At 41.6% G+C, this 24842-nt stretch overlaps 1 long non-coding RNA gene and 1 pseudogene across 1 annotated transcript; one reads left to right on the forward strand and one right to left on the reverse strand.

The window, feature by feature from the left end:
- Positions 1-506: 506 nt before the first annotated feature.
- On the reverse strand, positions 507-4755 carry LOC112675529 (glutathione reductase, mitochondrial-like; annotated as a pseudogene).
- A 541-nt stretch (positions 4756-5296) lies between these two features.
- LOC125754047 (uncharacterized) lies at positions 5297-24640 on the forward strand. Its single transcript, XR_007407304.1, has 3 exons — positions 5297-6615; positions 22858-22965; positions 24300-24640. It is a non-coding gene; the product is annotated as an uncharacterized LOC125754047 (long non-coding RNA).
- The last annotated feature ends 202 nt before the right edge of the window (positions 24641-24842 follow it).

Consider the following 24842-nt stretch of genomic DNA (forward strand, 5'->3'; position numbering starts at 1 on the left):
ATTATTATTTATATTCCCCAAATGAATGAGAACATATGTTTGTCCTTCTCCGATTGACTTACTTCACTCAGCATAATACCCTTCAGTTCCATCCACGTTGAAGCAAATGGTGGGTATTTGTCGTTTCTTCAAGGCTGTGTTGATATGTGTGTATATTTCCCCTTTGCCCTCCTTTATCTCTAAAGTCTTCCAAGATGTCACTGGATAGAGGCCTGTAAACGCCCTTGCAGTCACTATTATAAGCTATTAGATCAAGATTGCAGTGATAAATAGATCCAGGTCCAAAGTTATTTCAATGTTTACACAAAGACATAACTTCTTTAATTATGAAAGCCCAACTTACTCAATTCCCTTGAGAGAATTAACAAGGGAAGAGATGCAGTCCAAAGCCAAACCACACTCTGAGTCCTTAATAAAGGCAAGTTTCCATTTGGAGCCAATGGTAGGTCTTCCTCCTTGTGATTAATGTGCAACAAACTGGATTCCTGTACAGTTGATTCTTCATGGTGTGTGTGTGTGTGTGTGTGTGTAGAAGACACTCCACAAGGGGAGAGTAAGAAGTGGTGAGATAAATAAACTTTTGATGAACCCTAACACTATCTGGTAATTACCAGGATGTTGTGCATGGGATGTATGAGGGTTTTTCCAACTATATTTTTTTATTTTAAAAATTTTAACAAAGCATTAGAGTCTGGAAAATATAGCACAGGCCTATTTCATTGAAAGGTTTGCAGTTTACTGTTAAATTAAGTATAGCTAAATGGATATAAAACACATTTGGATTGTGATCCAATCCCCTTGGGCATCTTCAGTGAGAAGGTGGAGGGTGGTGTGTGAAGGATTCAGGAAGGTAGCAGTGATCCAGGCCTTGGCTACCTCCTCCAAATCCCACCTGCATTGCTGCTCAACTGGAGACAGGGGAGAGGTTGTGCTTTCAACGTGCCCAGCCTTAAGTCTGGATTAGTATTTTTTCCTTTTAAACACTTAAAAAATTGACATTTTCAAGTATACACAAAAGTAGAGAGAATAGCTTAATAGGCCCCCATGTTTCTCATTACCCAGCTTCAACAATTACCAACATTTACCAATCTTATTTTATTTATTACAGCCTCCCCCCCCCCATTTTTACATACTTCAAAGCAAATCTCACCATGTTTGGTAAGTTGTTAATACTTCAATGTGAATTCACACTGATAACTTAAAAAAAGTTACATATACCTGATACCATTATCAAATTGAATACAAATTTAATAAATAATATTATCTACTACCTAGTTCATATTCAGTTTTGCTAATTGTCTCCAAAATGTATTTTTCCATTTGATTTTTTCGAATGAGAATTTAAACAAGTTCCAACCAGTGCTTTAGCTGATTCTCTTAAATCTCTTTTAATCTATTCAGTTTCCATGTCATTGATTTGTTGGAGAAATTGGTATTTGTATCCCCAGTGGATAAAAATGGTCTTTGGTAGAAGAAAGACCACTGGATAAAACATCAGGAGACCAATGTTCAAGGTCCAGCTCTGCTAGTAATTATCAGTATGACCTTGGGGTACATAGTTGACCTTCCTAACTCTTAGTTTTCTCATCTAAGAAAAAAAGAGAATTTTGATCAGGTCTATGAGACCCCCTCCCCCTTTAAAAATATTTATTTATTTATTTATTTATTTATTTATTTATTTATTTATTTAAAGATTTTATTTATTTATTCATGACAGACACAGAGGCAGAGACTTAGGCAGAGGGAGAAGCAGACTCCTTGTGGGAGCCTGATGTGGGACTTGATCCCAAGACCCCAATGTCATGACCTGAGCCAAAGGCAGACGCTCAACCACTGAGCCACCCAGGCATCCCTAAATGTTTCTCCTTTATACTTCTGCTCTCAATCTATAAAAATCCACCTCTCATAAGGCCTTAAGCCTATGCAAGGTAGCTCACTGTTAGCATGTAATCTCCAACGTGAAATAATCTTAGAAAATGAACTGTTAGCTATAAATTCATAATAACAAATTTTATAAGAAGAAAAGGCTGTGATTTTATTTTCAGGTTTTTGGAAATAGTTTTCAGGAAAAAAATGACAAGAACACATAAAAAACTTGAAATCATTCATTGAACTATGAACTCTTAACACAGGAAGAGACTTTGAATTCTCCTTCTGAAAGCAGAAACTACTTCCAAAATGTCCCTCACTTAGGAGGGACACATCTTTCCCAAGTGTGATGTACTTCACTTCATAAAAGGAACAATTTTTAATCATTTAAAACAAAAAAAATAAAATAAAATAGGGAAAGTGGGTCTCTCATGTTATATGCTTTTAGAAAAAGTTCACACCTTTGAAGCAGCTTTTCAATATGCAGAGCACAGTACTGGCTTCAAAAGTTAATGTGACTGTGCACTTGCGTTACCTAATATGAAGAGCTGCTGTCAACTTCATCTATAAAAATTAGCAAGTTAAATTCTTTCAAGTACTTTAATTACCTGTACTTCATATAGTCTTATACCTGGGATAAGGCTGAAACAAAAACAAAATAGAACAAAACAAAAAACCAGCTAGCAAAGAGCTGTTAATAAGGAAAAAAACAAAACAAAACAAAACAACTACCTTTAAAATATTGATTACTCTGAGATGCAATCAAATGAAAATCAATCCTGGACGACAAAACACATTTCTAATTCCATACATAAGTTCTATTATGCACCGAAAATTTCCTCTATCAGAATATTCTGATTACAATAAAGAGATACGTAAAATGGGAACAGTTAGAAAACATGATTATTTGGTTCGTTTCAGGTCTACTAGTCCAGCTGCTGGCCATACAAGTCTCTGGGTTTTCAACGAAGTGTGACCAGTTCTTCGGAAGAGGTAGGGTGAATGGCAACCGTGTTGTCAAAGTCAGCTTTGGTCGCTCCCATTTTTACCACAACAGCAAAACCCTGCAGCATTTCATCACACCCAATTCTTTGCATATGGATCCCAACCACCTTTTCCTCCACAGTGGCACAAACCATTTTCATCACACATTTTGTTTTCCTTTTGGTAACTGAATGATACATTGGGGTAAAGGTGGTTGAATAGGTCTTCATATTTTCTTTTCCATATTTATAAATGGCCTCATCTTCTGTGAGTCCCACTGTCCCAATCGGGGCGGGGCTGAAGACGACTGTGGGGATGTTGTCATAGTCTAATTTGGAATCTTCTTTGCATTCAAAAAGTCCATGGGCAAGTTTTCAGCCAGTAGCTATGGCAACTGGAGTGAGAAGAACTTTTCCACACACGTCCCCAACTGCATAGATGCCTTTCACGCTGGTATTCTGGAATTCATCTACTATGATATGACCTTTGTCATCAGTTTGAATCCCCACTTTGTCTAAATTCAGGCTACTGGAGTTTGGGTCCCACCCAATGGCCCACAGCAGGCAGTCAACATCTGGAATCATGGTCAAGGTGGGTTTCCTACCAGGAACTGAAGTAATCATGCACAGTTCCAAGCCTGAGGATGTCTGTTTAACTTCCTTGACCTGCGAGTACTTCAGGATCTCTATGCCGGAATTCTCCAGTTCTTCAGTGCAGTTTGAACTGATAATTGAGTCAAAATTTCTAAGTACCTTATCATGCCAGTGACATCTTTGAGCCCAGAGCGGAAAGAATCCCAGCTATCTCTATAGCAATGTAACCTACACCAACGATGACACTACGGCCAGGCAATTCTTTCAGTTGGAAAAATCCATGACGGGTTATTCCTAGGCTGGCACGAGGGATCTGGCTCTCCTGAGACCGGAGGGGACGCCAACGCCTGTGGCAATCAGGATGTGAGGGGCAGTGTATTTGTTCCCATTGACCTCTATTGTGGGCGCAGAATCACACGTGAATGCCGCATGGCCATGGATGATTTCTATATGGGACTTGGTTAATTATTCTGATAGATGGTTTTCAGGCAACTCACGTCTGCATCACGCTTTTCCTTTATAACCTCCAATTGAATTTACTCTCACAACTTTGAAAGCCGTAATCAACGTAATCATGCATGAATTCATAGTGGACAGCTGTGTTCCACATTACCTTTTTGGGTACACATCCAACATTCACGCATGTGCCGCCCAGTTTGTGGCTCTCCACCACGGCTCTCCGCCCTGCGTGCGCTGGCCAGCCTGCCCGAGCCGCCATCGATCACCAAGTAGTCGAACGAGGCTGCGGCGGTGGGCAGCGGGTGCCGTGCCTGCGGCTCCTGCCTTCACCATTTATTATGTATTTTGAGAGAGAGAGAGAGAGAGATTGAGAGAGAGAGAAAACAAGTAGGAGGGGCAGAGGGAGGGAGGATCCCAAGAAGATTTCGTGCTGAGCATAAAGCCCATCATGGAGCTCGATATCACGACCCTGAGATCATGACCTAAGCCAAATCCAAGAATCAAATGCTTAACTGTGCTATCCAGGATCCCCGAGACTACTTTCTAAACAGCAGAGGAAATAAGACAGAAATGGTTATTATTCTGGGTGTGCCAGACCCTTAAACTCTCAACCTCCCTAAAAGGTAGATATTGTTTCTTCATTTGAGCCTGTAAAAAACTAACCAGCTAAATCCAGTCAGATTTCAAAGAAGATAGACCTTCCTCACTAGCTGTGTCTTCTCCCTTGGAGTCTCTCTGAAACAAAAGGGAAGCACTAGGAGTGGCCCATGCAGTCATTTTCCTTATCTCAACCTTTCCTACCTTGTGGAGCACAACCATTGATTCCTCACCCGTGGGCAGCACATGCCATGTCTGACGTCCCTTCATTCTTCTATAATACATTATGGCCTGAGAAGTTTCCAGGGCACGGAACAGTAGAGTGGGAAGACCTGAGTAATAATGACTCCAACCCCTTATGTTATGAACAGATTCCTCTACCACATCCCGGAAACCTCTTAGCCTCTCGGTGGGGGCAGCTCCTTCCAATTCAGTCTAACCACCAGAGGTCTTCCTTACTTGAGATTTTTCCCTTCTGAAATTCCCTGCTACTTGGACTTTGCTCTGCTTTTTGTCGTTTTGACAATTTTGTTTCATTTAAAAAAAAAATTTATTGATTGATTGATTTGAGAGTGAGGGAGAGTGAAACAGCACAAGTAGGGAGAGCTCCAGAGGTAGAGGGAGAAGCAGACTCCCCACTGAGCAGGGAGCCCAATGTGGGGCTCCATCCCAGCACCCCGGGATTATGATCTGAGCCAAAGGCAGAGGCTCAACCGACTGAGCCACCCAGGCACCCAGTTTTGTTTTTTTTTTTAAAGAAACCGTTTATTTTCCATCAACCTCATTTCCACTTTCTGCTTAAGAGTCTGTGGAAGTGGGGGATCCCTGGGTGGCTCAGAGGTTTGGCGCCTGTCTTCGGCCCAGGGCGTGACCCTGGAGTCCCAGGAGCGGGTCTCACATCGGGCTCCCTGCATGGAGCCTGCTTCTCCCTCTGCCTGTGTCTCTGCCTCTCTCTCTCTCTCTCTTCCTGTCTCTCATGAATAAATAAAATCTTAAAAAAAAATTCTGTGTAAGAACAGTTTAGGAATACTCACTGGTTGTTCCTACTGGTGCAGGGGCCTGGCCTGTGAGGTGGGAGCTGAAGACTTGTCCTCAGTGGTCGGCTGGGCGTTCCAGTCCTCAGGAGGGAACCTTTGAAGGGTCAGAGGGGGCATCTGCACACCTTCAGACCAGCTTGCATCTGCCAGTCGAGAAGCAGTAAATTTGGGAGCTGAAGCAATCCATTCACCCTGAAACTCCACCTGGCACAGCCTTTACAGCAGGGCCCTCCTCTTCCTTTTCAGTTTCCTCAGGATCTCTACAGAAGAGATCCCGCGGGACTTTCAGCGGGAGCGCCTAAGGTGGCGCCACGCATGCGCAGAACGTCCTGCGGGGCTTGACCGCCTGAGTCGCTGGGGGGCTGCCCTGTGGTGGCCTGGGATGGCGCCGCCCTCTTGGCGCTGAGGAGAGTCCGTGTTACACCGGTTAACGTAAGAGCCTCGGTGAGAGGCTGGTGGTCAGCCCGGAGTCAGTAACCAGTGGAAGACCTGGCTCCGGGGAGGCGCTGCCTGGCTCAGTTAATGAGGTTTCCAGGAGTGAAGCGGCCCATGAGAGGGGTGGCTCTGGTGGGAGCCGCAAACTTCGTGTCAGCACGGCCCACTGGCCACTGTTTCTGGAGGATATAACAGTGACATCAGCCAGAAGCTGCCAGCAGAAGCTTCTTTGAGGTCCTCTTCAGATTGATGAGGTAGCGCCATCGCTTTTCCTTTCCTAGATGGACTGATCCATTTGGAAGTCAAATTTGATGCCACCTAAGTGGGTTCCTGTTGCAAGGAGTTTGAGAACAACCTCTTTCATTTGCGGGACATCCAGAGCTCCAGACATCGTGGAAGTTTCTCTTTAATTTATGTAGGAACCCAGAACAGTGCCACATGGACCCCTTTGGTTTTCACACGGCGGCTCTGCAGCTGCTGGAAGACTTGATGGTACTTATTCTTGTCTTCTCTGGCCAAGGCCCTTCAACAAGTACTGTAATGTCAACTCCTCAGTGCCCCAGCTGCTTTCCCCAGGACATGATCCACTGGCTGATATCCCTCGCCAAGTGTGGCTCCTGCAGATGGACACGATATTCCAGGTGGGTGACCAGTGTGGAGCAGGGACTCTCGTTGACCTTGTTCTGTACATTACAGACTCTGTCCCAGGACAGGCAGCTTTCTTCTATAAAGGACAAGAATGTGGCTGGGAGTTGGAATATTGGCGGAGCTCAGAACCAGAGGTGGCCTCTGGGAATGGTTTTCAGGAAGTGAATGAGACTCAAATGAGGTAATGGGTGTAAAAGCCACAGACAAGTATAAAATTCCATGAAAATGTAAGGAGCACAGTACTGTCAGCAGGCTCTTGTGCAATGTAGTAGGGCAGGTGCTAGGAAGCATTGTAATCTGCTCTGGTTCTTATAAGATAGAGCTCCTACAGGGTTTCTTTTTTTCCCCACTCTAATTCTATTTGCTACCTTGGACAAGTCCTTTAAACTTTCGGCTGTGCTTTTTTTGCTGCTTGAGACATTATTTGGCTACTCATGACTGTAAGTCCCTCTTCATGTTTCTTCCAACCCCCTCCTCCCACCCGTACTACTGCTGCAGCCCCAGACCCATAGGCAGTTCTGGAAGGGTGTATCCTAGGAACTGGTAATCTTTATCACCTTTCTGTGACCTCCATGACATGTGGGCCAGAGCATCCATTTGTGGCAGTGCTGTCCTCGTCAGAGTGGAGGAGGGGGTGACTGTTATTAGCCTCTTACCAAATTCCCTTGAGCCCATGTCAGGCTTCCCTGGCCTGTACTCTATACCTTCTCACTCCACCAGCAGTGTGGCATGGGTTGGGGGAGGGATGTAAAATACATACACTACTCTTTTCTCTGGAAAAAGGGTAACCCAGGAAGGTTGAAGTGTCCTTGGGTACACTGCCAAGGCCTGCGTCTCCCACAGCATGGGGTTAGGAGAAGGGAATTGGATTTGCTGGGTGACACCCAGAGGTCAGAGCAACTCATGACGTCCTCCTTCCTGAGCAAATGTGGTGGTTTCAATGGTACCAATGTTGGGAGAGTACTTCCGTGATGCTAGTGTACTCCGTACCTTCTAAATCAGCCAAACTGTCAACATAAATCATCCTTGCTCCAGACATTTGTTTTTTGCCCAACAAAGCCATCAGACTCTCGCCTGAAATTGTACAAGGAAAGTTTAAGACAAGCTCTGGGCAACAAATTCCTTTTCTCCCTGTTTCCTCCCTCTGCTCCTCTTTAGTCGCCATTGTTCAGCAAGGGATTACTGTGCAAACCAGGCAACCTAACCTCTCTTTCACTCAACAAAGAAATTCAGCAATCTCTGAGGCCGTGTCACCTTGCCAGCAGAAACACTGAACGGCAGTAGTGCTGAGAGTCAACACTAATAGCTGACACCAAATTAAACTGCCAGACTCAGTGTGATGTAGCTCTGTCACCTCTTGACACTTCTGATGTGAGTACAGGGGCTTCTGCAGGAAATTCATCAGCTGTAGTTCATGACGCATCATCTTTACATATCTGTCCATCTACATTTGTCAGCAACAGGCAAGTCTCAAATGACTTCAGTGATTGGTATATAGATTGCACTACTTCTAGACATAGTAAACAGGGCTTTAACTCTTGGGGCTCCTTCAGCTCTGCCTTCCTTGCTGACAAGGCCTGGTTACTGGTATTGCCATTCTCCTTGGGGTTTGGGTGGTGATTGACAAAGGCTGATTAAGAAGACCCCCTTTCTTTTCTCCCACTAACCAGGATCTCAGATTTGTTGCAACTTTCCAAGTTAGCTATTCTGTGGATGGATGCACCTGCTCTCTGATGTGCATTTCTAGGATGTCATCTAAAAACTCATATTTACTCGTTAATGGCTTGATTTGCCATTGCTCTGATGGGGAAAATTAGAAATTTAGTACAGGCTTCTCTTGTTAGTCACACTTGTTTGCTTCCCAGTGTAGAATGTCTGATTTTTCCATGCCTTCCAGGCAGATCATTTTAGTATACTAATAGCTGCTAATGTGCCAAGATTAGGGTTTCACTGGCTTACAAATATTTTCAGACCCTTAAAATGCTCACTGGTTGTTACCACTGTAGCAACTTATTTTGCACATTTGTCAACATCATCAAACTCATGTATACTCTGAGGAATAAGTTAAGTAGCTTTACAAGGGGTGCAAATGTGTTTTTTTCCTTGCATGTTTTCCTTCTGTGTTCCTGAAAGAATAGTCTAAAATATATAAACAGTGATGAGGACATGGGAATCTCCAGCTTTTGGTATCTTATTATAAGCTCTATCAAACATTTTTTTGGGGGGGTTCATTTTTTTAGAAGATTATTTATTTAGTCATTCATTCATTCATTCATTCATTCATTCATTCGAAACAGAGAGAGAGAGAGAGAGAGGCAGAGACACAGGCAGAGGGAGAAGCAGGCTCCATGCAGGGAGCCCGATGCGGAACTCGATCCCGGGTCCCCAGGACTATACCCTGGGCCGAAGGCGGCACTAAACCGCTGAGCCACCCAGGCTGCCCCGGGGGGTTCATTTTTAGTAATACCACTTTCAATATGCATTTCTGTTGAATGAAGACTATGCATGTTCACAAACCATGTATATGTATTTATTTTTGTTTTCCTATGGAAAATGAACTTTTCTATGGCAAGGATGATACTTTTTTGTTTTTAATGTTTTGAGAGTAGAGCACTTGATGTTGTTACCTTCGTGACTGGGAAGTGCTGTTACATGCTGGCTCATGAAGGCCATTCTTAGGCCTTGAGTAGGTACTACTACCCCTTAGGTTGTAAGGTCATCTGGTAATTGTTCTGTGTGGCACCCAGTCACTCACTTGAATTTTGGGTTACTGATGAGGTTTATAGTGCATTTGAAGACACCCCTTTGAGGACCTCTCTGCTGGTTGTGGTCAGTTTTGAGGCCTTCTTGAAGATGGCAGGCCTAGAGCACTAACAGGACCTAGTAATCTATCCCCAGGTGGATTTTCTAAGGCAAGTGAAATGCCTGTTTAAATTTCTTGAAATAGTCTGAACTTAACTTTAACATTATCTGGAGTGGGTAGGTAGAGGTGGAGATGATGAATAGAAATGAAATAAGATTTCCTAGGAGTTGATAGTGTTGCAGCTAGGTGTTGGATACATGGGGTTCATTAAACTATTTTCTTTTGTGTATTTTTGAAAACCACCGTAGTACAAAGTTAAAAAATGTTAGATTTCTCAAAATGTTGGATTATGTTTGTGAATTGAAATGACATTTAATCTGTTGTTAATCTTGCATTGTTTAATAGGTGAATTCATGTCAAGCACCTTTAATATTTATTTTATATAAATATTAAGTATTTAACATGGGCTCTGTTTTTTCTTAGTACCTCTTGGACTTCTCTCATTTCACAAAATGACTGGTTTTGGCGTCAGACTTAAGCTTAAGTCAGCTCCCCACTGCCTAAGGAAAGCCTGACATTTGATATACTTACCTAGGGTATTGTCTGGTACTTCAAGAAAATCAGGCTTCTCCCTCCTCACCCTTCACCCTAGAATTCTCATGACAATTGTGGCTGTAGAGAAGAGGCTTGTGGAGAAGGGAGGCAGAGCTCACAAGATTGCATTCACATGAATCCTATTTTTACACATATATCATCCCATTTGAGTTTTATTTCTGTTCTTCAAAGTGCTCTCTTGATTCAGAATGCAAGACACCCATTACCTTTAATAAGGCTGGTCTATACATCAAGGCAGATCATGTCATGTAAAGGTTTATGGCATAACAGTAAGATTAAATATCTAACACAGTTCACATTCCACATGGGTTTCATGACTTAACCAATATTAAGGAGAGCATGCTTAAGATGAATTCACAGAACACAATCTTCGACTGACTAATGCACGAGACTACAGTCCAATACAGCCAAAAGCAGGAACACATTCCTGCTTACTCAGAACCATTGTGGTGAGGTCAAGACCCAGTGTATGGAGCCAGCCTGAGAGGAAACAGTGAGCAAAGTGGCAGAAAGAATTGCTACAAATATAATGTATAACTCATATCTTAGAAACATTTGGAAAGAGTGTGCTTTGAGGGGACATTTCTGTAAAATGATAGGCATCTCAGCAATGAGACAGCAGTAGGAATCAAATCCCCTTTATATGAGTTGGCTCTGCTTAAATATATATTTGAGATGCATATGAAGCATGCAGGTGGTTAGAATAAGTCATGGGGTAAAAACAAATTGAGACTGGCCACTCAAAGCTATGTTTCAGAGGCTGTGACTTGAAGTGGCTGTGACAAACACTTAGCTCATTCAACTGGGGATTATAATGGGAGTGCTGACAACCCTCACTAATTAGGATGCTCTCTGGCAGCCCTGTAATAGCTGCGGGGAGCTGCTGTCAGTAAACGGTGTTATATTCGGGGGTCATTGCATTTGGTGTCTCTCTGTACCGCAGAGACTTCACTTGCCTTGCTCCTAGCAGTCATCTTGCTTCCAGCTCTTCCTCTAACACCCCAAGGATCTCACTGCCCTTCTCCAAGAGACACAAAAGATTCTGAGCTTACCCGCAGTCTCCTCCACAGCGGAGGGTGAAAGATGACACCTGCAAACACACAAACTAATTATAACCCTATTTAGTTCCTGTGGGTGAATCTCTCCGTCCATCCCCTTTGCCCTTTCCCACATTTAAGTCCTATTTGGTGAGGAGGGAAGGATTATTTCTGGAAACCAGCCTTTCCCCTCCAGGTCTCCCCAGCTGCCCAACAGAGGCGAGTCATCCTGTGGTAATTAACAATCTCATCTTGAGGAGTACGTTTTATGGTACTCTTGGTCAGGCAAATTCTAAATTAGCTCAGTTAAAACGGCTCATAAGACACAATGCTGCCATCCCTATTAACTCCTGGACCTCGGCCAATGCACCACACTATTTTGGGAGCTGGGCTTCTGGCAAAAGGAATCATTACCTAGAGTTTATGTGCAGGAGGAGCAGTGTGGAGAACACACAGTCATGGCAGCCTTCTCTCCTTCTGACTTTACTCTTAAGTACTGCAGTGATAAATAAAATGTTAGAAAGCATTGATTGTGGAGAGGGCAGGACACGGGGATGGCGAGGGAGTGCTCAGGGATCTGTCACTGAGGTTACTATGCCTGTCGTCACCCAGGAATGCTGGGGAAGGTCTGCCAGATTTACACTTGGCTTCTTGATGGTCCAGAAGAGGGTGGAAGGGCTTTTCCGGATGCCACCAAGAATGGTTTGACCCTCCCATCTGTATAGAGCTGGATTGAGTGGAGAGAAGCTGGGGGCTCCAGGTTCTTCTCATATAGAACATGACCTTGAGCAAGTCATGTTCTCCTTTTTTGTCCTGCTTCTTTAACTACTAATTGAAGAGGTTGGGCAATATGATCCCTGATGCCCTTCCTATCTCACATCTTGTGACTCCAGAATTCTCTATGAACCTGTGGAGTCCTGCTGGGTTGTTCTCTTGAGTCTCTGAAAATAAATGTGGGCTCTGTGAGCCCAGGTTTGGTGCCCTCTTTATTTAAATCATGGTTGCCTCTGGTTCTGAAAATATATCTTTCTAAGATTTTTCTACTGGAGACTTTTAAATTCTGGGCTCGGAGGGAGCAAGGCATTCAGCATAAAATAACCTGCTGAGTTATGAATGCAAAGAGAGGAAAATTTAACTTTAAAAAGGTATGCAAACAAGCATTTTTTGAAGGTCTTATAATGTAGCAAAGCAGTTTGCCAGGAGCATGTGTGTGTACTGTGGAGATGGGTTCCTGCTATGAACAGGATACTCTTTCTGTCCTTAAGCAGCTTGCGATTTAAGGGAGATCAATAAATAAATAATAAATAAAGGGTGGGGGTTGAGTTTGAGCTGAAGTATACAGCAGAATAACTTGAAACCAGCATGGGAATGGAGGAACAGCTTTTAAAAACATAGTAGTGCTAGGGTCCTACCTAGATCTGTGTGGGGCATTTGGTGGCTCTTGACTCTGGGCACTGGTATCGCTAATGATTCCACCCTTTATTTCTCTGAGTATAATTTGTTAAGCAAGGGAATCTGAGAAACATAATTCAGAGCTTCCTGGACTCTGATATACAGATGGGGATGAGACAATGACCATCAGAGGGGGATGGAAACAGTCCTACAAATGATGAAGAGCTTGCATTGGATCCACAGGGAGAGGAGAAGCCACTTTGACATTTTAAAGTGTGGGCTTGTGTGTTCATCACATCATCAGAAGAAAGAACTTTGGCAGCAGTCAGAAAGTATGATGGGGGAGATGATCATCCAAACAAGAGTTTAATAAACAGATGACAATAGCTTTAGATCACAGAAGATGAGATATACCAGACTTTGTGAAATTCTGAAGCCAAGACATAAAAGAAAAATTATATCCACATTGAAAAATATGTACAATATTTATTTGAAAATAATCATGTACAGATGCAAATACATAAAGTTAAGAAAAAAAAGAAAGATAACAGCTATCATCTACTAAATGTTTATTAAATGTGAGCATGTTTTACTTACTTTACATATTATCTCATTTATTTATTTTGAAAGTTTTTATTTATTTATTGGGACACAGAAGAGAGAGAGAGAGAGGCAGAGACACAAGCAGAGGGAGAAGCAGGCTCCATGCAGTGAGCCTGATGTGGGACTCGATCTTGGGTTTCCAGGATCACACCCTAGGCTGCAGGCAGCGCCAAACCGCTGCGCCATTGGGGCTGCCCATATTATCTCATTTAATCCTTACAGCAGTCCTAAGTAGTAGGTATGGTGCCCCCATATTACAGGTGAAGCAACTAAGCCTAAGAGCTATTACGTGACTTGCCTAAGTTACGAAGTTAACAACTATCAGGTTGTAATTAGGGGAGGGTCATTCCTCAGAGTCTAAGCTTGTCTGATTCCAAGTCTTATTCCCTATGCAGTATAACCTGATTTGTTCATGAAACATTATGCTTCTTGTATTTATAATATTTTCCAGTAATTTCTAAGAAAAATATGAATTTTGAAATATTTTAAGGTCAATGGGTAAAACATTTAAGGTAAGATGTTAATGCAATACGACTGAGACCCAGTGCCCTCCCAATGATTTCTGAAAACCACTGACACAAATGTAATCATCATCATCATAGCTCTTGCCATTAAGTACAAATATCAGAGGACAGACATCCTTTAAGAGCATCCTTTAAAAGGGAGATGAATTTATGCGCCTGAAAGGGGGATGTCATTTTTCCAAGGGAATGAAGGAATTCAGGTGGAGTCTCTCATGTTGAATTTTGATCCAGAGATTTGAAGGAATGTTCCTAACTTCCTCTTTTGCCCTCAAAATTTAGAGAGTAGAAGGGGAACTAGAAGAAACTCTTTTGTTTTTGTTTTTTAGATTTAAATTCAATTAATTAACACATAAAATATTATTGGTTTCAGAGGTAGAGGTCAGTGATTCATCAGTCTTATGTAACACCCAGTGCTGGTTACATCAAGTGTTCTCCTTAATGCCCATCCCCCAGTTGTCCCATCTTTTCACCCCTCTCCCTTCCAGTGACTTTCAGTTTGTTTCCTATGATTGAGAGTCTCATAAGAGACAAACCATAAGGTTTGTTTCCCTCTCTGATTTCATCTTGTTTTATTTTTTCCTCTTTTTCCCTATGATCCTCTGTTTTGAGAAAACTTTTTTGAAAACAAGTGTTTTTGATGCCCATGTAAAATAGAAAGTTTTTTTTTATGTTAAATATAATATTGACATCTTTGTTTCTTCTCAAATTTTTATTTGATTCACACTGACCTGGAAGAAAATGAAAATGATGTTTCCTAATGTTTGGCAATAGATGGCTTTATTATAATAAAGACCATTAAAGGTAAATTCAATGAGAAATGTGTGATTTCAGTTCATTTTCTCTTAAATGACTGAAAAGTTCTTGTATCTCTCTGTAGAACCTTTTTGACATTGGGTGTTGTAGGTTCCTGGAATGATCTACTTTTTTAGGTTGTGCAGAATTTTCTCTCTAGGGACTCGGGAACTAGTTTCTCATTTGAAATGATTTATAGGTACCATTTTTATGAGGATGAGGGAGACCAAATAGCTTCTTTGGGTTTCTTTATGATTTTATTTTATTTTAAAAAGATTTATTTGTTTATTAATTTGAAAGAGAACACAAGTGGGAGGGGCAGAGTGAGTGTGAAAAGGAGAGAGAATCCACACTGAGGGCAGATCCTGAGGTAGGGCTCAATCTCATGACTCTGAGGTCATGACCTGAGCTGAGACCAAGAGCCAGATGCTCAACCGACTCTGACACCCAGGTGCCCCTTTTTATGCTTTTGTAAAGTGATATACCATGTCACACTATGTCCTTTACCATTTATTTTTTCCACTTGTATCAGTTATGAATGCAGGCTTAGTCATGAAAAATTGAATTCACTCTGGCTAATTTAAGCAAGAAAGGGATTGATGTTAAGGATATTAAAGCATAGTGAGAAGAAACACATTTGGGTACAGGATTCTAGGAGGATCACTTACACCCAGGTACAGAAACTGGCCTGATGGGAAAACCCTGAATCTGTTGATCACTACATGGCAGGAAACCAAATTTACTGTGAGTGCTAAGGACACTAGCCCTGATGTCCCTTTTGTGCTGGAAATTCTGCTCTGAACTACTGGAGAGCCTTCATGGGCACTGCTGCCTCCAACCCCAAACACTGTATGCTTCTGGCACTCCTCTCCCTGGGAATAAGGGATATCTTTCTCGGCCTGTCTCTTATATTGAACACTTCCAAAATACACTCTTACCTTTGTGTGCCTGATTGGCAGAGCCTAAACCTCAGGTCTGTGTCCTAGCTGCAAGGGAGTCTGTATATTTGTACTTTGGGGAGATTGAGTTTACAAAGTGGGGATTTCCCCTGACAGAGGAAGTCTATTCAAAAGATAATGGGCCCTGTAAATGTGGCAGATGTCACTATGCCATCCTAGGCAATTTCTTGTTTCCAAGTATATGAGGGAGTGGTACGTGGTCAAGGAAAGATGTGAGGAAACTCATTGAGTGGCTCTGTAGCAGATGTTATGGGCATGGTACCCATATTCATTGGAACTTACCATATTTAGGTGCTGCAGCTCTTCTTACTTCTAATACCTGCATCCCTTTGCGCAGGGTGGGATGCTGGTGGAATTAACATCACTCCAGCAGCTGTCACTCCATCACTGAACCGCAGTGGTAGCGGGCTTGATATTTGACCCTTTATGTCTTCCTTGCCTTCCTGGTCTCTCTTCCTCACTTGCCTACTGGCCTTTGGATCTCAAATATACCACCTGTACCTTGTCTTGGGTCTGCCTCAGGGGGATCCCACACTGAGATGACCTATTTGCCATAGGTATTCTCATGTTTATTAGGAGTTCATTCTTTCAGTACCATCATGCAATCATGTTTAATGAGAAAAGTGGGGCCCAGTTATCAGTGTGGCTTTGATAGAAGGCTTCGTGCCTCCTCACTGTGAAGTGTGTTGTGGGATGGGCTGCTCCCAGTCAGGGCTGTGTCTCTGGGTTTTCAGACTCGGCCACAAAAGCCCTCACAGTTTCTCTTTGCTGCCCCTCAGGGTATTTCAGGTGACAGAAAATCACTGCTGGGACTGTCCTCTTGCACAAATTGCTGCTAAAATACTTTTAAAGGGTTCAACTCACTTCTCTCGGAGCTCCTCTTTGCTCCTTTATGGGTAGCAGAAGACAAAAGAGAGAGGGTGAAATGGAACATTTTTGAGCCCTTACAATGCCAAAAAATGTAAGCTCTCTGCCTCCTAAGACTAGATTCTGTTTCAACAGAGGGAGATAATTTCCACTTGGCTCTACAAGAAGAAATAAAGCAATCACCATTCTGTCAATTTTCTAACTTAAAGCTCTTTCTAGTGATTTCATATCCAGCAGTGCCACTGTTGACAGAGCCCTAGCTGGGCTGAGCTACCTGCAAACCTTTCCAAAGTACCTCAATAGGAGCACTGGTGGGAACTCTTTTCTGAGAGAGCCTGTGTGCTTTGAAAAGATTAGGAAATTTCATACGTAGTTTTTGAACATGGAACTGTACCCCTTCAAAGCATGCTCTTGTAAGAGTGGCTTGAACACATGGAGAAAGATTACTCTTTTCAAAAGGTGCTGTCTTCCCAGGGCCTTGCTCTCTTCTCACTCCAACTGCTGACCCAACTTTCCACCCCTCCATGTATATATGGGCTTCCCATACTACTGCCCCTTTGCTTTTTCCAGATATAAAAGTCAAACACTCCTAACTGCAGTACCTTTTCTCTGAAAACACTTGACCCACAAGATCTACAAACACTCTGTTTTCAAGTTGTGGAAAATGGAGGCACAGAGGAGAGAAGTGATGTCTTTAGAGTTATTCATGCCACAGAGGGAAGGAGAGCTGCCTTGAAAATGCTCCCTTAAGAATTAGACAGAAAAGCTTTTATACCACTTAGTGCTTGAAAAGAACCACTAGAAGGGGCCAGTGTGGAGGGCACTTGAGGACAAATTCAACAAATACCACAGAATATAAGGTTTGTTTTTTATTTGTTTTTTTTCCTTTCTCTAAATTATCCATCAGAAAATAAGGAGTTGTCTACAGTCATCTAATCAGTACCAAATTCTGCTGAGTGCCTACTATGTGCTAGATAATGCCCTAGACCAGGGGTCAGACAACCTTTTCTGCAAAAGGCCAAATAGTAAATATTTTAGTCTTATAAGCCATATGTCCCTCTCTCCTGTTCAACTCTGCCATTACAAAGCAAAAGCAGCCACAGAGTATACAAATGAATAGGTGTGGCTATATTTTGATGAAACTTTGTTTACAAAAGCTTTATTCCCAAATTTGACCCACAGATTTAAAATCTGAATCCTCACCAGTGGGTATTTGTGGCTTGGGATAAACATTCAGCCACAGTATCATGCATGGACTCCAAACAGGCTTGATGAATGAAGATGGTGTGCTCTGAAACTTGTGTGAAGTGACCTAAAAAATGGCTCTAAAAAGACACTTAGATCGAAAAAGCTTATGATAAGTCTGAGTAAAATTACTTCATGTAAAGTGAGATGGTCAAGGAAGAAATATTTGTGAATTGATATTTCTATTTTGATTCTGTAGATGTAATTTAAATATATGTGTGAATAAAATTAAAATACTGTCTAAGTAGAAACTTTATTATTTAATTCACATTCTGGAAATTGTATATTCAAGTTGGCTGAAGCACTTTTGGGGGAAATTTTCTTTGGGGGAAGAGGGAAACTGCCTTCTATTTTCCTTTTCCAAGCTCTCATCATCTCCTCAGTATCTGATTGAGTTTTTCCTGTTCAGACTGTTGCTCTCCCACACCCCACAGTCAGTTTTCTACAAACCTGTGACAGTCACAGTTTTAAGATGGAGATCAGATCACATTACTTTCCTGCTTGGGACCCTCCTATGGCTTCCCACCACATTCAGAATACTGTCCAAAGTCCTTCATAAGGTGCACAAAGGCCACCACAACCTGGCTCTTACCTCCTCCTCCAGCCCAGTTTTCTACTCCATTTCTCCTCCCCTCTCCCTCTGATCCAGCCTCATTTACCTCCTTACTGGTTCCTGACTCAGAGCCTTGTATTTGCCCCCTTTGTGCATGGTGCTTTCTCACTTCCTCCAGGTCCTGCTTGAATCCCACCTCTTTGGAGAGACTTCCCTGACTGTTCCATCTAAAGAAATTCTGAGTCATTATCCATCACCTTAATCTACTTCTTTTTCTTCATAGTGTTTACCTACTCTTTGCCTTTATTATATATATATATATTTGCACATTTGCCAGTCTCCCCCATTGGAATGTAAGCTTTGTGAGGGTTTTGTCTTCTTAAAAAAATGCTAAATTCTTGTTTTAGAACAATGCCTTGCATATTGTAGACAGTCGATGAATATTGAATAAATGAATAAGTGTGTAAATGACTATATGCTATTTATGGAGTACCAGTTATGGGTCAGACATTATCCCTACTTCTTCAGTGTATACTATTATGTAACTTCTCTTGCATATGTTCGTCCATGGGTGATGGACAGTGGACAGAATGAAGAGATCCCACTTTAGTGCAAATAGATTACAAATGTTATTTGAGAGTATAAAATAAATTAAAAGAAAAAAGAATTTTATTTGTCTTGTGAGTCTTCATGTAGCTGTAGTATGGTCTCTGTTTGAACTTGGGTTAAGTCCTGCCTTCTTCAGTTATCTCAGAGCTGATCAGCCTCCCACTCTCTATCCTGGGAATAATAAGAAAATGTATGAGTTCTCTCTTCTCGTGTCTTCCATAGGCAGACCTCTTTTACAGCCTTGTCTGTAGGATAGGGATTCTGTTAATACACTTTTCAGGGATTTTTCCATCAGTTTGGACCTCCAGAATGGCAATTCCACAGTGACTAAGCCTGAAGCCCTAGGATGCCCTCTCCTCTGAAAACCCCTTGGATTGCTAACCTGTGATTCCTAAAACTAATGTTTCCCTGAATGTTTGCTACTCCCTTTTGCTTTAAGACTCAGATGTATGACCTAAATCCACTGACTTATTTTATTTCAAAAAAAATTTTTTTTGGTATCTCTAGTGAAGTGTGCTGATCTGGAGCACCTGGTTGAAAGTTAGGATCTTAGCTACAAATGATCACAGACGCAGAGCTCAAAACTAGCAGATAATTTCTTCTTTATTCTAAAGTATTGTTGGCTAGGTGGCAGAGTCACTTCACAAAGAAGGCAGCACCTGGCACGGTGACCTCTTCATTCAGTGTTTCCTTTCTTCTGCCCCTGTGCTCACTTCATCCTGCTCATCCCAGTGGCAGCTCTTCCTGTTTTACCATTGAACTTTGCTTTCTCCACATTTCACTTTGAATTATCATGTAGTCCCTCCATTGTCTTCTCATTCCCAGGGATTGTTTTGTCACCTTTTAGGTTCATTCAAGTGTTTCATGTTGGGGCTTCCATCTTCCAAATGATGCCTCATGTTCTCCACCTGAGTTGGTACTAATCTTTATTACTCCCAAGTCCGTGAAGGATTTCTTTTACCTCATAGGCCAGGCCACATTCTAATGCTTCCTCTTTCATATTTCTTTGAGAGATTTATTTGTAGGAAGCACATCATTTTGAACTCATTCATTCCTCCTCTAGTGTGAGCTTCAACTGGTAGGAATCTCTAATCCAATTTCTTTTTTAGGTACTCTCAGTAACAAGCCTGCAGGTGAGGTTACTTGATCTTCGCATACAGATACTACTTCTTTTTTTTTTTTTTTTTTTTTTTTTTTTTTTTTTACTACTTCTTTCTTGATTGAGCTCCTAGAAGGTCTGTTTCTGGTGAAGCAAAACTCATCCTGCCATCCTGCTTGTCTCTGGCTCTTGCTAAGGTTTTCCAAGGGAACATTTATGCCTCTGTACCTTCACCAAGATGAGGTGGTGTGGTTATAGAGCAAAGAGATACAACTCTTTTGATTTTAATGCTGACTAGGTTGTTGCCATTCTCTGCCATTTTTGATAGAATGCTTTGGGGGCTGAATTACCTTCTTGGTAAGTGTGCCATCAGAGAGGGCTACATTTGCTAAATGGAGATTCTTTCATTTTAATTTTACTGTTACCTTGGATCTTCCTTAGAGTTTGTTTTAAGAATTATGGATATTGTAGCCATGCTTTTCTTCAGATTTACCATAAGGTGGTAAATACTCCTTGCAAGAAATGTGTGACATGTAGAAATGTATAAAGAAGCACCAATGAAAACAGCCAACAACAATACTCATTCATATCACTTTCCTTATAGGAGTAGATATAAGTACTGGAAGGGATCTTATTCCCTTTCCAGTTAGACTGCTCCTAACTGATACACAAATCTCCTACAGTTTTCCTAGAAAGTGCTGTTCCCAGGGCCTCTGACCTTGCTCTGTGATTTCTTCCCCTCTTCTCTGTAGGTTTAAATCATTCCTTCTCTCAAGTCCCTTTTCTAAAGCCTTACTTAATCCCTTCATGTGGATATATTTGGTTTACTCTTTCATCCATTTATTTATATTCATTTCAGTAGGGTAATACAATGTTTGTGAAAGCTTGATGGTTATTGAAATTTTCCATTTTAAAGATAATAGTTTTCTGGGTTTTTGTTTGTTTTTGCAGGTAGAGATTTTATATTGTGGAAGACAGGAGTACTGTTCTCTTTCTTTCTTTTTCTTTTTTTTAAATAAATTTATTTTTTATTGGTGTTCAATTTACCAACATACAGAATAACACCCAGTGCTCATCCCATCAAGTGCCCCCCTCAGTGCCCGTCACCCATTCACCCCAACCCCCCGCCCTCCTCCCCTTCCACCACCCCTAGTTTGTTTCCCAGAGTTAGGAGTCTTTATGTTCTGTCTCCCTTTCTGATATTTCCCACACATTTCTTCTCCCTTTCCTTATATTCCCTTTCACTATTATTTATATTCCCCAAATGAATGAGAACATATAATGTTTGTCCTTCTCTGATTGACTTACTTCACTCAGCATAATACCCTCCAGTTCCATCCACGTTGCAGCAAATGGTGGGTATTTGTCGTTTCTAATGGCTGAGTAATATTCCATTGTATACATAAACCACATCTTCTTTATCCATTCATCTTTCGATGGACACCGAGGCTCCTTCCACAGTTTGGCTATCGTGGACACAAAAACAGACACATAGATCAATGGAACAGAATAGAGAACCCAGAAGTGGACCCTGAACTTTATGGTCAACTAATATTCGATAAAGGAGGAAAGACTGTCCATTGGAAGAAAGACAGTCTCTTTCTTTTTCTATTGGTCAGAGGACCTTAACATTTCACTATGCTTTTGGTAATGTAAAGGTAAAGGGCAAATCCTTCTTGGAAAGGACAGTTTGAGGTTATGATGAAAGAGCCAAACTCAAAATGATGTAAAATGTTCTTCATTATGACAGAGTTGCAACTCTGCAGAGATTGTTTTGATACTGACTGGGAGATGAAGAAAAGATTTCCTCCTTTAGTTGCAGGGAAGGGGAAGAGATAGACATTGGTTCCAAAGTGACAGCTTCTGTCTATGGAAGTAGTAAGTTGGCTTTGAAATATGGTGGCATATCTATTGGAGTACCATGGAGAGAGAAGCATTCAAAGGCATGGCTCCATAGGCTCTGGGAACAGTAATTGCTCACACCATGTGTTGTGGGTCTTCCCTGTTTTGTAACTCCCCTCAAGGTACACCCAAGCCTTCAATAAAGATCTGCTGAATACAATAGCCGGCCTTAGGCTTGTGTTGGGTGATTAAGGGAGAGTCAGTGTCCACACTTGGGAATAACTGGTACTGAGAGTGCTCAGGTGACCTGGAGAAGTTGGTTATGCCAAGCAGTGAAGTTTAGAGTAGTAATCTAGATCCAGATATGACAAGTTCCAGCCAAGATGACCCCTGGGATACAAATATATCCCTTAGATACCCCTGAAATATCTAGGGAGGGAAACCACAGTAAACACCGTGGACTTTTCAGGAAGCAGTATAAGGTACAGTATAAGGTTGAACAAGAAGTCCACACCATTGTTTTGGAAACAATAGAGACAATAGGAAAGGGCAATCCCAGGACTAGAGAAGGAAGACTTCTTGATTGTACATGTATTCAACAAATATTTGTGAGTACCTATTCTGTGCTATGTAATCCTTGTCCTGATGAAACTCACAATATCACAAAGACGCACTGAATTGTCTTCATAGTAACATGGAAATACAATACAACAAGGCTAATATTGTAATAGAGGTGTATATACAACACCACTTGAGTATAGAGGACAGGCCATCTGACTGCCTAAGAGGGTGGGAAGGCTCAGGAAAAGTTCAAGGAGGAGATGTTTAACCTGAGTTTAAAGGATGAACAGGAGCTTAGACAAAATGGTGAAATGAATTTCAGGGAAAGAGAAGAACATGAACTTATTATCTAGATGTGTGAAAGAGCATGGCTTTTGGGGGAAGTGGAATATTGAGTAGAAAGGAAGGGTAGAAGACCTGATTGGAGTGGGCATCTTGGAAAGGGGACAGATGGGTAAGAAATTATATGACACACTAAGGTCTTTGGATTATATGTACATAATGAGGTAAAGTTTTAAAAATGTATGCCAGGGAGTTACAGGATCAACTATGCCTTTAAAAATAAATAATTCTGTGCTAATATGAAGGATGTCTTAGGTTGAATTCCCTAGAAGCAGAGTCTGAGATGGAGATTCTTATGATTTATTGGAGGAATGCTCTCAGGGGAAAAGTATAAAGGAGTGAGGGAAGTGGGACAGAACAGGGGAAGAAGCTGGACAAAAATGTAATTTCAGGAAGAATCTAACCTCAGCTTGATCTCATGGGGGCTCTGGAGCATGAACTACATCTCAGAAGTTGTCCTTCTGCACCCAAGGGGAAGATGGCATCCTCTGCATCTTCAGGTAAGATGATTTCATCAGCTGTGGATAGTCTTCCAGAAATGGGTATTGGCATGTGTTGTTAGCCACTCAAACCTGTAGTATCTGGGGGACAAGTGCATCAGTTGATAAAGGTGAACTGATGGGAGTCCAAGAGTATTAGCTATAGAAAGTGAGTAAGAGGATCATCCCACTGGAAGTGGAGAACAACTAGAAGTTGTCAGGAAAAGTATAAATTGGGTGGAGAGAGGGACAAGGGTACATTTCAGAGATATCTGTGAGGTAGAATTGATGGAATTTGGTGACCAAATGGATATGATGGTGCTTGAGGAGGAGAGAGGATTCCAGGTGCCCTCTTAGTTTGGGTAAGAGTAACTGGGTGCATATTTTATGGATGCTAATCTCTGACTTGATTATTAAGGGTAGATTTGTCAGTAATGATGCTGAATTTGGATTGCTCTCATTTTATTGGGTTTCTTGCCAAATATCCAGGGAATGATGATCAGTGGATAGGTGGAAATCCATTGCTGTAGCTCAGGGGAGGAAACTGAGCTGGAGAGTTTCAGATGTCATCAGGGAGATCTGGCAATAAAAGCTGGGGGGTGGATGAAATTGCCCAGGGAGAGGAAGACAAGACAGACAATGCTGAAGACAACTCCTGCAGTGCTTTGTACCCACAGAAACTTAGAATATGTTAAATTGAATTTTATATATTAATGAGGTGCTCATTTGAGCTCATAGACTCATTTCCCATCAGATTCTACTGACAAAAAATTAATGGACTGAAAATGACAATTGTCCTTCTTAAAACTGTTGAGTGAGAGACATCACTAGATTATTGGTTTTCTCTTTCTGCTCCCAGCCTGAAGTTTCAACCAGGGGTCTGAGTACTAGGCCCCTGAAATAAGACCTTAAATATTCTTTCCTCTCAGAGGGCTGGCTGTGTGGGCTTCCATATGGGTATGCAGGTATCTCCATGGACCTCCTCCCTCCAGGTACTTCTGAGTATGTCTGAGACAGGGCACCTGAGCAGATCTTTAAAAAGAGGGAGCAATACTTTTATCCACACAGCCCTAGACACCTTAGTCCTGGGGATAATAGGGTAGAAGAAATTTCTTCTACTATCACTACCTTTTATAGACTCCAAGCTTATGGATTCTCAGAGGATTTTTGGGGTGCTACCAGGATGTCCCTTAGTAAGTCAAATGGATAAGGCAAAAAACATCTGGGCCTCAAGCTGTTGATTTGACAAGTCAATATGAAGTGGCATTAGGGTAAAGTTCTGGCAATACCACATGTTTAAGCTATGGAAAGACATATTTCCATGTTGACTCAAAACCCTTGCCTTTTCTTTCTAGTGTATCGAACTACTCTACTGATTGTCCACCTGAGAAGTGATATTGCCTGTAATTTTTGAAGGGTTAACTAATGCTCCTAGAGGATGTGATGGAGGAACAAACACTGTGAACATGTTCAGTGTTACACAGCTCTACCTCAGGCAGCTGACAGATGGTGATTTATACCACAAAGTATTGGCATATTCTTTTTTTTTTTTGTATTGGCATATTCTGATGAAGTATCCTGTTATTGAGACATTTTGGCAGATCTAATATTTCCTTCTCTGTGTAATAGAAACATTTTCATTGACATTCTTAAGTTGTTCTGCTCTATTGTGAAAAAACATCATTTTAAATTTCTATTGAGGTATAATTTACATATAGTAAAATTTGGTAATTCTATCTGTACAGTTTGGTGAATCTTTCCCACAGCAGCTGTCACTCTGGAAACTTTTCTCCTGCCTTTTTTTAAAAAGTAAGCTCTATGTGGAGTCTTTTGGGTTTTCTATATAGAGTATCATGTCGTCTGCAAAGAGTGAAAATTTAATTTCATCTTTGCTGACT

The sequence above is a fragment of the Canis lupus genome, chromosome 30, assembly GCF_003254725.2.
Source record: "Canis lupus dingo isolate Sandy chromosome 30, ASM325472v2, whole genome shotgun sequence".
Lineage (NCBI taxonomy): Eukaryota > Metazoa > Chordata > Mammalia > Carnivora > Canidae > Canis > Canis lupus.